Raw genomic sequence first — 15,514 nt, forward strand, 5'->3', positions numbered from 1 at the left:
CAGCATGTTCCTGTAGCTTTTGCCCTTAAGCTCCACTTAAAACTCCTGATCTGCAACAATTGATCAGCATAATTATGACATTTATAGACAGGAATGTCCAGAATAAAACAGAGCATGCAAGGAACGTGGTGAGTGAGAGCTGGTTGGATGGTCGAGGCGAGCAACACAGGTCTGTTGTTGTCGGGGTATGCGAAATTCACTGATTTCCTTTTGTGTAATTTTGTGAAAATTCAGTAAAATTACGAAAAATTATGAAAATCACAAAGTTGGCATTTTGTGCAATTCTTTTTAGCATAAAATGTGTTTTCACATCTAAAACTGACACAAGGACGCACGTTGCAATAAAAAACATAGCACAAGAAGCACAAGTGCACAAACGAGTTGCTTTCATTCTGTCCGTTTGCGTTGTTCCGGTGATCCTGTGATAACATATGTTACCCAAGAGACCTTCAATTATGCCATGGGGAGTCGTTGCACAATTCTGTGGAATGTCACATGAAACATAATGCGAAATGCTAGAAGTTACTCAGATTACGCCGGCGTAATATACATTTCACCTGGGCCAAGTCTGCAAGTGCAGGGAGACTGAGAAAGGAGGACCAGAGCTAACTCAGAGAATAAGCGGACAAGGGGGGCTGACTGAAGGAATGGAGCATGAAGGGCTGCCTGGGGAAAATGAGAGGGAAAGAGTAGATGAGAGATCATGGTGATAACACTGGGTAGGCAAGGGAAAGATGCAGGAATAGTAATTTTGAGGAAAATGAGAGAATAGGAGAAATGGTGGTTAAAGGGAAAATAGCATAGTGGATGAAAAAGATAGGAGGGACAAATTAGAGAGGAAAAGGAAGAACAGGTGAGTAGAAAAAAACAGAGGGAAAAAGTCTGTAAATAAAGGAAAAGTAGAGGGGAGGTGAAAGACCAAAGGAAGAAACTGGAGTTATGGACTGAAGGGGGAGCTAATCAATATCCCGGACAGAGGGGAGAAAGTGAAAAAAACGTGAGGCGAAAATAATAAATGTTAGAGGGAATGATTGAGGTGAAAGCACTCAGTTTATCAACATCACAAGCATGAAGCTCCAAATCAGACATATTATAATTTGAACTTATGAGTTGCAGGTAAGAAACTCTTGTCAGTGGTGAGGTGGAATGGCTGAAAAGAATTGAAAGAGGGAGAAGAGCGATGACAACAGGATGAGGCAAAATAAAAGACAGAAGGAAAGTAAAGGAAATGGGGGTGGCAGAGTGGGGAAGTATAAAGGGAAGCAGAATAACTGTAGAAAAATGTATTGTAGAAGAGTCAGAGGGAAGGAGTGGCTGTACTGTGGATGATGAGAGCAGAAAAAGCATAGAGGAGAAGGTGAGAGACAAAGTGGAGCGAAACTGAAGTGAGAGCCTGTTAGCAAAAATAATTCCTTACACTGTACATCACACCAACAATGGTTTAAGGGTAGGAAATTGGTTCAGGAGTGTTGACTAAAAACTAACACCCATTGTACTAATTACTGATCGCAAAGATCTGCACACAATTTGCGACTAATATTTTTGTGAACCTAACTGACCAGTTTACTAACAGATCGGTTCGCTAAATTCCGATTCAATTTGGGTCAAAATCTGACCCACCTCATGAATATTTTGTTTTATGTAATGCCCAAGAGTCGGGCCAGAATTGGCTTCCATGCTCATTGTGCCACTAGAACCAAGCTACACCCAACTGAAAATCCCCAATAAAGGCAAATTTGGTCTTAAGTTGCTTGTGTTCCTGTTTAATGAGGACCTGGCCTGGCAGTTTGGGCTGGGCTGTTCCTATTAGAGCAGGGATCACAACTGGTTTGCATATGGCTGGCTCCAAATTAAGGTGGCATGCAAATCAAAATAACAATGGGTTGGAATGCCACCCTGAGGAAATGCCAGTGGTTAGACGCCTTGCAGAGTTCATCCCATGACCTTTTGTGCTTGTTATGAATGAGGTAGGTCACAATCTGTAACTGACTCAGCAGACCACCATGTCTGTGATTGTCTTTCAAAAAAATAAACTTAAAAAAAAAAAAAAAATGCAATTGTTTTATTGCTTTCTCAAACAAACACAACCACAGCCCACCTGTATGTGTCACAGTAAACCAGACAACATATTCGGAAATTAAGCATCATCCCACATCCAACCCATAGTATTCCCACCATTGCCCCATATATTCTTGTGTTTCCATTGGCAGCCTCGAGCTGCGTAGATGGCCTGCTAATGTTGAGCACACCAGTCTGCCCTACCACACCGCTTCACCACAGTAGGGGGGTTTGTGGACGTCCATTTGTGTGCGATATTGCATTTGGCAACCAATGTTGCGACCCCAGTAAACATGCACTCAATTCTTGGCCATCCCGCTTCCTTTAGCAACCCCAACAGGGCAACTATGGGGGAAGTTCCAGTGGTCAGTCCAAGACTGATGAGAGTTCTCGCCCTTTTTTCTGCCAGTACGGGATCAGCACATGGCAAGACCAGGCACTGTGAAAAAGTCTGCGTCCAGTGAGGAATATTCGGAAACATTTGGCCTGGGGAATCTAATCAGCCCAGTGAAGCCGCAGAGAGGTCATGTAAGTTATGCAAGTTGTTATACTGTATTAATCTAAGACATGCAGAAATAGCTAACTCTCGGGGGTGCCTTCTGGCCTCTCCCCACTCAGCATCATCAAATTTCCCGACCCAAGCCTCCCATTTCTGTCTCAACCTGGGGGATTGTTCTGGGGTATTAATAAGTAGAGATCGGTAAATCTGTGAGATAGCACTATTGTGAAGCTTCACCATCAACAATTTGGTTTCGAGAGGAATAAAGTCTGGGATGTCCATGTCTGGGCGAATATTAGCAAAGAGTGCGTGCACCAGTTGTAGGTATCTATCAAACTGACTGCTGGATAGTTCATACTACTCCTGTATCTCTGGACTCATCTGTATATGATTACTTACCCAAACATGTCAGAGAAGGGTGATTCCTACACTGTCCCACTTTGCAAATCCCTCTAGCTTTGCAGTGCGGTGCAACCATTTCCCCTGCCAGAGAGGGGTCCTCCCCGTCAGCCTGAGGTCACAGCCCATTAGACAGAGTGCCACTCTTCAATTTAGTAATATTGCCCAGGTGAACCTTGGAAGGGATCATAGAATTGGGACCCCTTAGGGCATTCCCATGATCCTGTCCAGGCCAAACAAGGTCAGCTAGGCATGTTATGTTGAATCATCCCAACTCCCATTAAGCCAGTCATTGTTCACAACAGTATAATAGTGTAATAACAGTATAGGTCTGTGATTCCCATCCCTCCATCATAGGTGAACTGCCGGCAGTAATCTAGTGCCACTCGGAGGCGACTGTCTGCCCAGAGGAAGTTATGGATTATAGACCTAAGATTCTGAAGCCATTGCCTGGGGATTGGGAGGAGAACATTTTGAAAGACAAGGCATAGGGGTAGTATCATTTTTTTGAAGAGAGTCACTCCTCCCAGTACATTAAGCTGGAGGTATCTCCACTTCTGTAAGTCCCATCTCATTCTGGTCACTAGGGGAATCATATTGAGGCTCCACATTATCTCTGGAAGGTGATAAATGTAGATGCCCAAGTATTGGAAGGATAGGTGTTGCATGGCGATCGTGGAGCGCCAGGAGCAGACACTCAAGTCGCGCATTATTGGGAATAGCAGGGACTTGGCTTTATTCGCTCAGAGGCCTGAGGCTTCCTCATAAATGTCTAGTGTTCCTAGACATCGTGGGCTCAAGGTCTGTGGGTTCACTAAAAAAGCAAGATATTATCTGCGTGTAGCTCAATGTGTTCCTCTGGGCCATTGCCCTGTGACCACCCTTGTATACAGGTGTCACACCGTAGGAGTCTTGCCAGAAGCTCAATAGATAAGGCAAATAGAAGGGGGGAAAGGGGCAATCTTGTTGGTTGCCTCTACGGATAGCAAAGGAGGGAGAGAGTGACCAGTTGATCTGGACTTGAGCGGCTGAATGAAAGTACAAGAGTTTAACCAAGCTACAAAATTAAATCTCCAGTCCGGCCAACTCTAGAATGGCACTTAGGAAGGACCAGTCAACCATGACAGAGGCCTTTTCGATGTCTACTAAGGGGATGACCGAGGGGGATGGAAGGCAGTTTTCTTCGGAAAGGCCACTTGGACCATCTGGATGCAGTGTCTGGTGCCACGGGCTGGCATAAAAGCACATTGATCCAGATGAATCAAACAGGGCGGGCTACGGTGGAGCCTGTTGGCCAGGACCTTAGCAAACACCTTGATTTTGGAATTGATGAGTGAAAAAGGCCGATATGAAGCACATTTACCTGGTGGATGGCCCGGCTTGAGGATCACCACAATTGTAGCCTTGCCCAACTCTGAGGAGAAGGTCGTTACTCTGCTGCTTCACTGTACAGTGCTAGTAAGTGAGGGAAAAATAGACTGCAGAATTTCTGATAGTATTCAACAGGAAACTTGTCTGGGCCTGGTGTTTCACTGGGGATATGTCTGACAATATCTCCCCAAGTTCTTCGGATGTGAGATGCTGATCAAGGCCAGATATTAGGGGATCAAGGGTAGCAGGATGTCCCTTTAAAACTGGTGTGCCACTTCGCAGGGGTTCTGGGTCTATGCTCGCATAGTGCTTGGTAGTAGTCCACGAATACTTGTGAAATATCAATGGCAAGAACTCTTAGGTGTCCCTTAGCATCTCTGATTTGGAGGACCACACTAGAGGCATACTCTCTGGTAACCAGCCACTAGAGGAGCTTCCCCGACTTATCCCGGTGGCATAGATGCATTGGGTCGACTTCTTCCAGCACTGCTGCGCCTCCTCCAGTGAAAATTGTCCCACCAGTGTTCTTGCCAGTACTAATCAAGGGCCAAACTTGGTGGAGGGTCTAAGCAGCACCCGACGCTCCAAGGTAAGTATTTGGGCCTCTAGGGTTGTGATTTGCACCAGTTTATTTTTCTTCCTGCTCCAAATATATCCCTTAACTAGGCCCCTAATTGTGGGTTTGTTGGCTTCTCAAAGAGTGCCAGATGACTTCATGGTACCCAGATTTACCTTTAGGTAAGATTACATCTCTGACTGAATGTAGTCAGAGCTATCTTGGTCAGGTATGAACCATAAGTTGAGGCGTCACATAGGCCATAAGGTAATATCTGGGTATCCCAACTGTAGCAAGAGTGGGGCATGATCTGATATCCCCCGGGGAAGGGCTTCAACCTGAGACAATTGAAAGGTGTCAGCAGATGGGAGCTAAAGGAGATCGATACGTGACATGGTTTTGTGGGCCACCGAGGTGTGAGTATATGAGGTCTCGGGGATGCCACATTTTCCACGCATCGCAAAGCCCGATAAAATCGCTTAGAGCTGGTGGGAGCAGGCCTGACTCCCCAGCCTTGGCCAAGCCATGGCATGCATCTCTTGGTTAGGGAAAGAATTGAAATCTCCCTCACCTTAGGACACCCTGTGGGAGGGGCAATAGGAGTGACCCCCAATGAGTTCAGCATGATAAGAAGCTGTTTTTGTGGGACATAAACTGATAGGTAGGTACATTGCCTACCTTCCAGCATGCCCTTTATCCCAATGTATCTCCCTTGAGGTTCTACATGGGAGTAGGCGACCGCCAGCAGAAAGACTTTGTGCAATAACATTTCTAAACCCATGTTCCCCAGGTGAACCCCGCATGGTACACTCTGTCAGAACCATGTTGGCGAAGAAATGGACAGAGATCACTCAGTAAGTGGGTTTCCTGAAACATAAGAACAGCAGACTGAAATAATGTAACATACCAGAGAAAAACAGATCTTTTAATGCCATCCAAAATGCCGTACATGGTCCAGGACATTAGTTTAACTACCACCAGAAGGGCTGGGAATAAGGTGGCCCCAGCTTGGGTGACGAGAGTGTGTTTGGAGCAAGATGATGAAACAGTGTCTTGATTTGCATGGGAATCCGCTATCTCGATAAAAGTGCACTTGAGTGTGACTGTCGTGGTCGGTGAGCTGTGTGTTCAAACAAACTGTAACAATTATAACAACTCTTTCCCCCAGCTTCCCCCGCCCCATACTTCTACTCTGGAAGCATCTTTCACCCTAAAACTAGTTATAATGTAGACTACAAACAAAACCTGAGCCGAGAGCCTAAAGTGGGGGTCTTCTCTAGTGTAGGATCACTTTGCCTAACCACTGCGATATTCTAATTTTGTGTAAAGTACTTACATTCCTCCCATCGGGATAGAGTGTCACCATTCACCATTAACTCGTAATAGGGTTTATTTATCACACCTGATAAAACATATCCCATGGTATCATTATTTATTATGTGTGATAAGTAATGCCTTAGCTCATAATCAAGCCCTAATTGTATCAGGTTGCCTGGCCCAGGGAGGAAATGTTTATTAAAATAAATAAATAAATATCATACTAGGTATGTTGATCGGATTCACAAGTGAAAATAACAGAATGCAGATCTTTGCCTTTCCACATGCTTAAACTATTTCTCCTGACCATACTAATTAGGAAAGCATGAATATATCAGCACAACACATTAATGCATGAGAACAATTAATACTGAAGATGTTTGCCGAAGTATATTAAGCACACATTCAAATAACTTTAATAGGGAAAGAGGATGGACATATAAACTGTCATTCACATTTTTTTCTGAACTGCAGCTGCACTCAAGACGATCTGACCATTTGTCCCCTAGGAGAAAAAAGAGGAGTTATTAGTGTTCACAGCGACAGCAAGTGGAACAAGCAGGTAGAAGCACCTGAGTTGTTGAATGGAAGAAAATGGCTAAGGTGGCACACACCAATGTGGTCAGTGATCTACTGTAATTGTCTTTTCAGTGCCTGTCTTAAATCTCTAAATAATTTGCTGATCATCCAAAAAGTGATTGTTTAAAACAAGATAAACAAGAACAAAACTGTGGCAGGAGCTGAGTTTCCAAAAACTGCAAACGGAAATGCAAATGGCCAATATTGCCTCCAGGACTGTGCTAAGGAAATGCAGATGGAAGGCTTTAAGCCACACTCCCCATCACTTCTACTATCATAAAACCCATCTGTATGTGTCATGGTGGCTTTAAATTAACATATGTTCTGCCATTGCCCCTAACTATAAGAAACACTGTGATATGAAGGGCCTGCTAATTTGGAAAAGTTCATGCCCTTAAGACTGGCAGGGAACTATGGGCCAGATGTAGGTAAAACTGAAATACCGATTTCTTAATAGCGAATTTTACCGATTCGCTATTAGGAAATCGGTATTTCCTATGTAGGTAAAGATTCAGTAAAAAATACCGAATCCTTAATATTCCTTATTACCTAATCGGTAATTGAGATTTGGTAATAAGGAATACCTCCCCATTCATTTCTGTGGGCTTGGAGGCCCATAGGAATGAATGTGAAGACATCCACTATTAGCGATTCGGTATTTCCCGAATCGCTAATAGCGGGAGCACTTTCAAGGGTGCCAGGGTGTCAAAAGGACACCCTGTTGCACCCCTGAAATGTGCATGTGTGCCCCAAGGGCATGAATGTGTGCCACATGGCACTTAACAAAAAACAAAAAAGTGATTTTTTAAAGGAAATCGGTAATTACCACCAACTTGAAGTTGGTGGTAATTACCGATTTCTTAAGGCTCAAAAGCACTCTTTAATGTGCTTCCTACATTGCATTTAAGGAATAGGTATTACCGATTCCTTAAATTCAAGAGCAATAAGGAATCTGTATTTACCGATTCCTTATTTACCGATTCCTTACCTACATTAGTAATGGCTAAATACCGGTCGGTAACGCTGAAATTTGCCGAATTTCGGCGTTACCAACCGGTAATTAGCAACCTACATCTGGCCCTATGTCAATTAACCCCTTCAGCGCTGGGCGAATTCCGCCGCGGTGCTGAAGGGTTCGAGCGCGGGCGGGCTCATGACGGAACGGTTCCGTCATGAGCACAGCTCAACCGTGGCTCATGACGGAACCGTTCCGTCATGAGCATGGAAGGGGTTAAGAACAAAATCTCAAATGTCTGTGCTTTGAACAGATCTACACACTTCTTAATTCATCTTCTTCACTCTTCTGCACAGAGCATGTCGCAGACCAAACCATGACTTGTGCACTTTAACAAATGTTCTTCACCTCCATTATGCAACCATACTGTTTACTAAACCTGCAATCTCCTGGGCCACAAGTCATGAACCATTGATTGATTTTCAACCGACTTTACAGTCCTCGGCCATCCAGTTAGGCAAGTGCAGAGTTCTGCCAAGTAATTTCTTAAGTAATATCGGTGATGTCTATTGTCTTATGGGTTATTTTTTGTATATGTTTTATAAACAGAGTGCTAATGAATCATGAGCAATGTGACATAACTGTTTTATGGCTCAACGTTTCATTTCAATTGTTAATCTTCTCTTGGTTATTGCACTATAACCTTTGAGTTATCCACAAGAACACTGCTTCCACTGTACAAGCCCAATTCCTTTGCTAATTGTCACAATGATGTCTACCATTTATTTAATTTAATTATTCATAACGTTTTATATAGTGCAAACAGGACTCGAGCACATATCAGAGCGCTTTACAGGTGATACAAACTAAGAGAAATGTAAGACAAATAGGTACAAACTGTGAAAAACAGCAAATTATGAAAAGTAACCTCAAGTGACAAGACGAAAAATAAAATGTAAATTCGACAAGGCAAAAAATCTACATAATGGCAGATAATGCAATGAGGGTAGCAATGTCTTCATACAAGCAGATTTTGGTATTTAATGCCCCAAATTCTGCATTATACAGTAAATACCATATGATTTCCCCAGTTAAATTTCGTCATTTTTGACATGCCAATTTAATGAAGGTTGAGTTATTTACCACTTCTGATACTTAATTATTGGGTGCATTAAATACCTTCAAGCGTATAAGTCTTACCCATGTGTAAACAGGAGTTTGGGCATGGGTCAGAATATCATGAAGAAACCTTGAGGGTGTATTCACAAGAACGCGTGCTAACCATCACCAAAAAATGCTAACACAACTTTACACATCGCAGCCTATTGCGGGAAAATAACCCTGTGTCAATGTGTAATTTACAACACGGCGGTAGCATGCGACAGTCTGCCGAAAACGTGGCCAATGTCCGTGATACAACCACCCCAACGGAGATAAAAACACAAACCACAACACCAGAAACTGTGCGATGAGCCCATTTGCGATGAGGAAAGCAGGGATAACCACCGCCAGGCCTGCAAAACACATGGCAGGTGGGAATAAGCACAACAAAAGCCTGAAAAAGAAAGACAAACCAAACAGAAAACAACAGCCAACCACAATGGACACAACCCGAGCCAGCAGACAACCCCACCAGCCCCATTGGCAACAAAACATTGTACATGGCAGGCCAACTTGGACAAGGTGGGAATAAGCACAACAAAAGCCTGGAAAAGAAAGACAAACCAAACAGAATACAACAGCCAACCACAATGGAGGCAACCCGAGCCAGCAGACAACCCCACCAGCCCCATTGGCAACAAAACATTGTACATGGCAGGCCATCTTGGACAAGGTGAATGCAGCCTAAGAGAGGAGGAGGATAGTGGCAGAAAACCTGAACTTCCGGAATGATGCGAAAGGCACAAACTAGCAGAACATGCCAACAACAAGAAGGCAGCAATGCACACCGGAGCTGGGAGTCCAGTGCAACACCAGGAGCTGGATGACATGGAGGAAATGGTGTCCACCACATCAGTCTGGAGATGGTGGCAGGACTCGGGGACCAGAAACTGCCCAAAACAACAGACACAACAGCAGCAGGGAGAGGCACCAGCAGGGACTGGGGGGACGGGGGGAGATGGGCACAATGGCACACATGCACAATTAAGCACAGCACAACTGCAGACAAACCATTCCCAAGAGTAACAACACCAATATCAATATCACACCACTGAACAAGCACAGAAGGGAAAACCACACTGCCTGAAAGGGAGGGTGAGCCAAATCAGAGCTGAAGGGACATCTCACACACAATGCAGCACACACACATAGGAAGCAGAGTACCCCAACATCGAACACAATGTGGTACAAACCCCAACTTTGCACAACCAAACACAGGACAAAAGTGCACCCGTCTGTGGCTGGTAAACGGGCATACGCATCTGGCAAAGCACGAAACAGGGACATGATAATTCACAAGTACAAACACACAGCCCTGATGGGGTAGCAATGCACGTATGGCAGGGAGTGAGAGACTCTGTGACACACAAATTGGCATACAAATCAAGATACAACACATTTGGAGACAAGTGAAAGTGCGGAAACTTTATCAACAATTGCGTGTCAGTATGGCCAAGAAAAGTGTCACGATATGCAGACAAAGGCAGCAGCATGTCTGAATGAGGAACGTAGAAAAGCGCCCATGTCCACCTCGGGGGAGTCCCTCACCAACACAAGTCAGTGCCAACCCGTGTTGGTTGTCCGAACATGGATCATGAGTCCAGTCAAATGCAGCCATGTCCACAGTTGTCTTGGGACATGTAACCAGATTCCCAACATGCAACCAGGTGTCGGGACACGTGCAATGGGTCACATACAGTTGTGGCTGCAGGTAACTTGTCACTCGTCCATGAACGCGAGTGCAGCTGCATAGGCCAACATCTCCAATGAGAGATCGTCGTTCACCGCATCTGACATGTCATCGATGTAATCCATCAGCTGACCTGGACAGATGTGCTGACTCCAACTACTGGACCCAATGTGCACCAAAGTCCAATCAGGTAGTGGCTCAATGTGCTCACTGCACACGACGACTCGTGCAATCTCCCAGGTCCAGTTTCCAGCCTGCATGCCAAACATCCATGCATGCCATAAACAGGCATCATGACTACACTCCTGGTCATGGGCCAACAGGGGGTGCACACACACTTCGTAATCCAGGTCAGCTACCGTCACGTTGGAGAGGCAGACATCCGTGGACCACTCAAATGTGCACAAGCGACAATGCAACACAGGCTGAACGCAGGTGACGTCCGCAAGGCGGAAGCTCAGCCGGTAACTGATCTGCAGCACTGCCATCGGCAGTGCCCCAGTACATGCAGCAGGAGTGCACGGTACAGCTCCACGTGACTGGAGTAGACCATGTGTCCGGGATGGCCTGCCATTGCATCAGTGGCTCTGCTTGAAGCAGCACTGGAATGCCCTGCGCCAGTCCTGTGGATGAAATGGCACAGCTCGGTGCAGGCCTGGGGTGGGGTTGGGGTATGTGTGAAGGTCATTTCACGCACGCTAACTACGACCAAGGACGTCTGCATGTGGGATGTGTACACGTTGGTCTCACTCCGGGCAGTGTGTAGTGTGGGAGTCACAAGCAAATGCTAGCGTATCTGTCAGGGGGTGCTGCCCACATGCAAGTTCTTGCTCGGAGCTGCAGATGTGCTACCACCTGATAGTTCAGACAAAGGACCTTTCATCCCTACAGTAACTTCACCATCTGCATGCATACAGGAGATGTACAGAGGCCTGTTGTGGTTGTGGTGGGATGTCTGCGACTCTGGGAATCATGGATGATATGCCCAGCACGTGGCACATGAGTGGCCTCACTGTGTGTTACATTGCCACACAGTTGCTCCTCCCTCCCACAGAGCCCCCACACTTGTGTGCACTGCGCGGTTGCATCATTGGTACTCCTACGGCACACCATTGTAATGCCTGTCTGCGCATGTCCACTGGCATGCCAACAACACTGTGATGCTTGCCTTTGAAGGTGGACGGCCATGTGAGTGTGGGACAATGGACCGGACAGGGCAGACACAGGTGTACAACCCATGGCTGGCTGTGATCACGCTGCGAATGAAGCCAGGCAACTGACTCATGCATCCGCAGGACTGATACACATAACACTTGGCATACATGTGCCAAGACCCCGAGCAGTCTTGCGCTCCTACATGTCCCCGTACGTGCAGGCCCGCCCTCCTGGTGCATGCCACATTGCAACATCGACTACTGTGGCCCTGGTGGTGACAACACCCCAACACAGGGACACACTTACTGCACTTCCCGTCCAAGGCCAGGTCTGAGCCACGCCCTGCTCCCCATGCTGAATCAGCACACCCCTGCGCTGACCTGACGTACGCTGGACCAGCACACACCGCTTGTGCATGCAGGGGGGTGCATGCGCAGCTACATGTCCAGGGTCACTGCCAATGCTGAGGTGACATGGTAATGTTCAATGAAAACAGCACACTGTGATGTTGCAGGGCTCGTGCCCATCATGCTGATACAATGACCACACGGACACACTTGCACAGATGGTGTGAATGGCTACGGGGACGTGTGCCCGGCCACATTTATTAGCAGGCACACATACCGAGTGACACCTTTGTTAGATGTGTGTGGGGTGTGTGCACACCAACCGCAAGGGCTGCCTGGTGCAGTCAGAAATCGACAACAATGTACATCGTGAAGGACACAACCATTCAACCATAAAGGCCCTCTGACATGCTGCACAGAGTTAGTGACCCCGGATGCACAGCGTTCTGCATGAGGCTACCGCCACGGATCGCTGACTTGCGGGGCACTGGAGCAGGGTCACGAGTGCAGTGCAGGTTTCTGTAGATGACAAAGGGGCTTGTTGCAGAGTGTCTCGTGGACAGTGGAAGGTGTACCCCCAGGGCATGATGCAGAGGGCAGGCCCACACTGAAACAGTCACTATGGTGGAGATGAATGAAACAGACATATGTTGGACACCAAGTCCGGTCCAGCCAGATGAAGATGCAGAAAACCACCAGGCCATGGGCTCTGATGCCACCAAGGTCCCACCAGATGGTGCCCATGACTCATTGCGAACAGAGTTAGTGGCACCAGTGCTGTTAGGGGATGCCGCCTGCAATGAGGCGTGTCCAATGGTGTGGATGCCTCCACATCTTATCCAAGACACAGTTCCACATGTGTGACCTACTGGACCGCAGTGTAGGCCTGAGGCAGTGGTCAGCACGGGCCATTCACCGAGTGTCACTGGCATAGGTTGGATGGCCCCACCGGCCTGCATAGTTCAGGTTCAATGGCACCACAGGACGCGGGCTTGTGGTGAACACGGTTGATGGCACCAGGTCAGTTGTTGATAGTGTTCGGTCAACTCCGTGACTCCGATCCGGCTTTCGTCCGGACTGAGCCGCATCTTCCTCTTACTCCTCTCCGTGCGTTCACTGGTGTGGGCTCGCCATTCGTGATTCCCGACTAGGTGCTGGATGTGGGACCTACTGGTCCGCAGAGTAGTCCTGGTCCCTCATCCATGTGTCGCCGGCTTGCATTGAACAGGGTTAGTGGCACCACTATGCCTCACTGATCAAAGGGAGTATGCTGCAGTGTCACCGCTGCCCCGGTTTTGGGGTCACTGCCATACAGGACTCAGAACACAGTTTCAAATGTGGGACCTACTGGGCCAAAGAGGACGCCGGTGGAGTATGTAAATGAGGAAGGAGTAATGAGGGCCAGGGTCAGGGGGCCAGCAATGAGCTGCGGAGGCTGCAGTGGTTGCGGGTCTGGTGCTCGGAGCTTGCACCGGCACGTGGTGAGCCCTCTTTGACACACCGGTGTAGGTAGGTGAGCGGAGCCTCGTTGGTGCGATGGGGTAGGTGTGACGGGTCCAGGGACCAGCGTCCCAGGGTGCAGCAGGCGCACAGGGACGCAGACCCGCCGTGCTTGGCGCAGGACTTGTGGCGGGTCTAGAGGCACCGCCCTGGTAGACACATTGTTCATTCCGAATGAAAACAACTATCAGTGCGACCGGCTTTTTGTTCACACCCCTACACAGGCCTGGCGTACGCAGGTCCAACCCACTACGCACGCGCATGCAGGGAGGGATGTAACGTGCAACATGTCCGCGTTCTGCCCCACAGCCTGTGGGGACATGGTAGCGTCCACTGGCCAATACAATCCATGCACCAGTAGTTGATCTCCACATGCCCATTTCAGTGGTTTGCACTCTATGGTCTGTCCGGCACCACCACGCCACACCTGGCATTGGGTAGGTTCACATTCCTTAGTCACTTTCTGCTCTCGCACATGCCTGCTCCATGCCTCTCCTCACATCCTGCTATTGTGTGTCTGTGGTGCCATGCCATGGCTGGGTTGTGGGCATGGCAAGGCCGGATTCCCAATGGAGTTGTGTTGTGGTGTCTGGTCGGTTGGCATGTTGCGTGTCATGTTGAATGTAGTTGTTCTGTGTGCCCGTTGGCAGTGTCACAAGTTGCATGACTGTGGGTCTGCCGGTGTAGCTCTTGGCTGGGCTCCCTTTTATGCTGCAGGTAGTCGTACTGCTTAACACCAGCAAAAGGTAGGGGTTAATTCCCTGCTGCTACCGCGGCTTATCGCCTGTTTTTGGTTCGCATCGCAGATCTGGCAGTTTGTTGTGAAAGTGGTGTTGTGGTTTTTTCGTGTGTTTTTGCACGGAAACGCCTACTTTGCATCTCATTAGGGTTAGTTGGTGGTGTCCACTGTGGAGGTAAATTTTGGGGCAGTTATCGCGGGAATACTGGCTATGTCTGCAGTTTGCACCAGCTTGTGAATGAGGTGTTACATCTATCTCCACTTTTGATGTGTTAAGGTGGGGATAAATCAGAGATAAGTCCTTGTGAATATCCCCCTTAATCAGCTCTTTAACGGAAATTACCTCTACGCCCTTTGTCCTTATCCCAGTCATCGCTTTTGTGATGAAAATGCTGAAAATGCAGATTCCACCCTACTTAGGGGCCGATTCCAATTCCGGCCGAAAAACGAACCGACCGACACAGACCCAGTCCGGATACCGACCGACATGGACCAGTGCCATACGACCCGTGCAGTACGATGCAACGCGTGTGAATTACAACCGACACGTATGGAATACAAGCCGTATGACCGAGCCTTAGGGAAAATAGTGATACGACTGGAAAACCGACGCGAATTTCACCGACCGACACGAACCCGGAATGAACCCGACCGACCCGTACCCGCGATGTCCAATCCATGCAGTATGATGCAATGTGTGTAAAACCAGACCGACTCGCACAGAGACCAAGCCACACGACCCACACGCACAGAAAACCGGCCCCACAAGCAATAGAGACCTTCGCAACCGACACGTATGAAACACAGAAGATCGGCAGCGTGAACGAGGCGGAGAAGCCCGCACGAGACAACATCAGCGTCTGTTTCCGTCAGATGAACGTCTCCTTCATGCCTACAAACCCCAAAGGAAAAAAGTCAAAAAAAGGACCAAACAAGCAATGACAAAGCCAATAAATATCAAATAAAAAAAAACTTGGACAAAGACACACCCACAACTCCAACTATATAAAGGACTAAAATCACTACCATCATCCCTTGCAAACAGGAGACACAGCCAGCAGCAAACACCATTACACAGCAACCACAGACACACTCACAACTCACTCATCACACAACCCACACACCATCAGCACCTCATCCAAAAGCACACACACATACAGCCAGCAAAACCAACACCAACCCACCCTC

This window comes from Triturus cristatus, chromosome 6 (assembly GCF_964204655.1).
Source record: "Triturus cristatus chromosome 6, aTriCri1.1, whole genome shotgun sequence".
NCBI classification, from domain to species: Eukaryota; Metazoa; Chordata; class Amphibia; order Caudata; family Salamandridae; genus Triturus; species Triturus cristatus.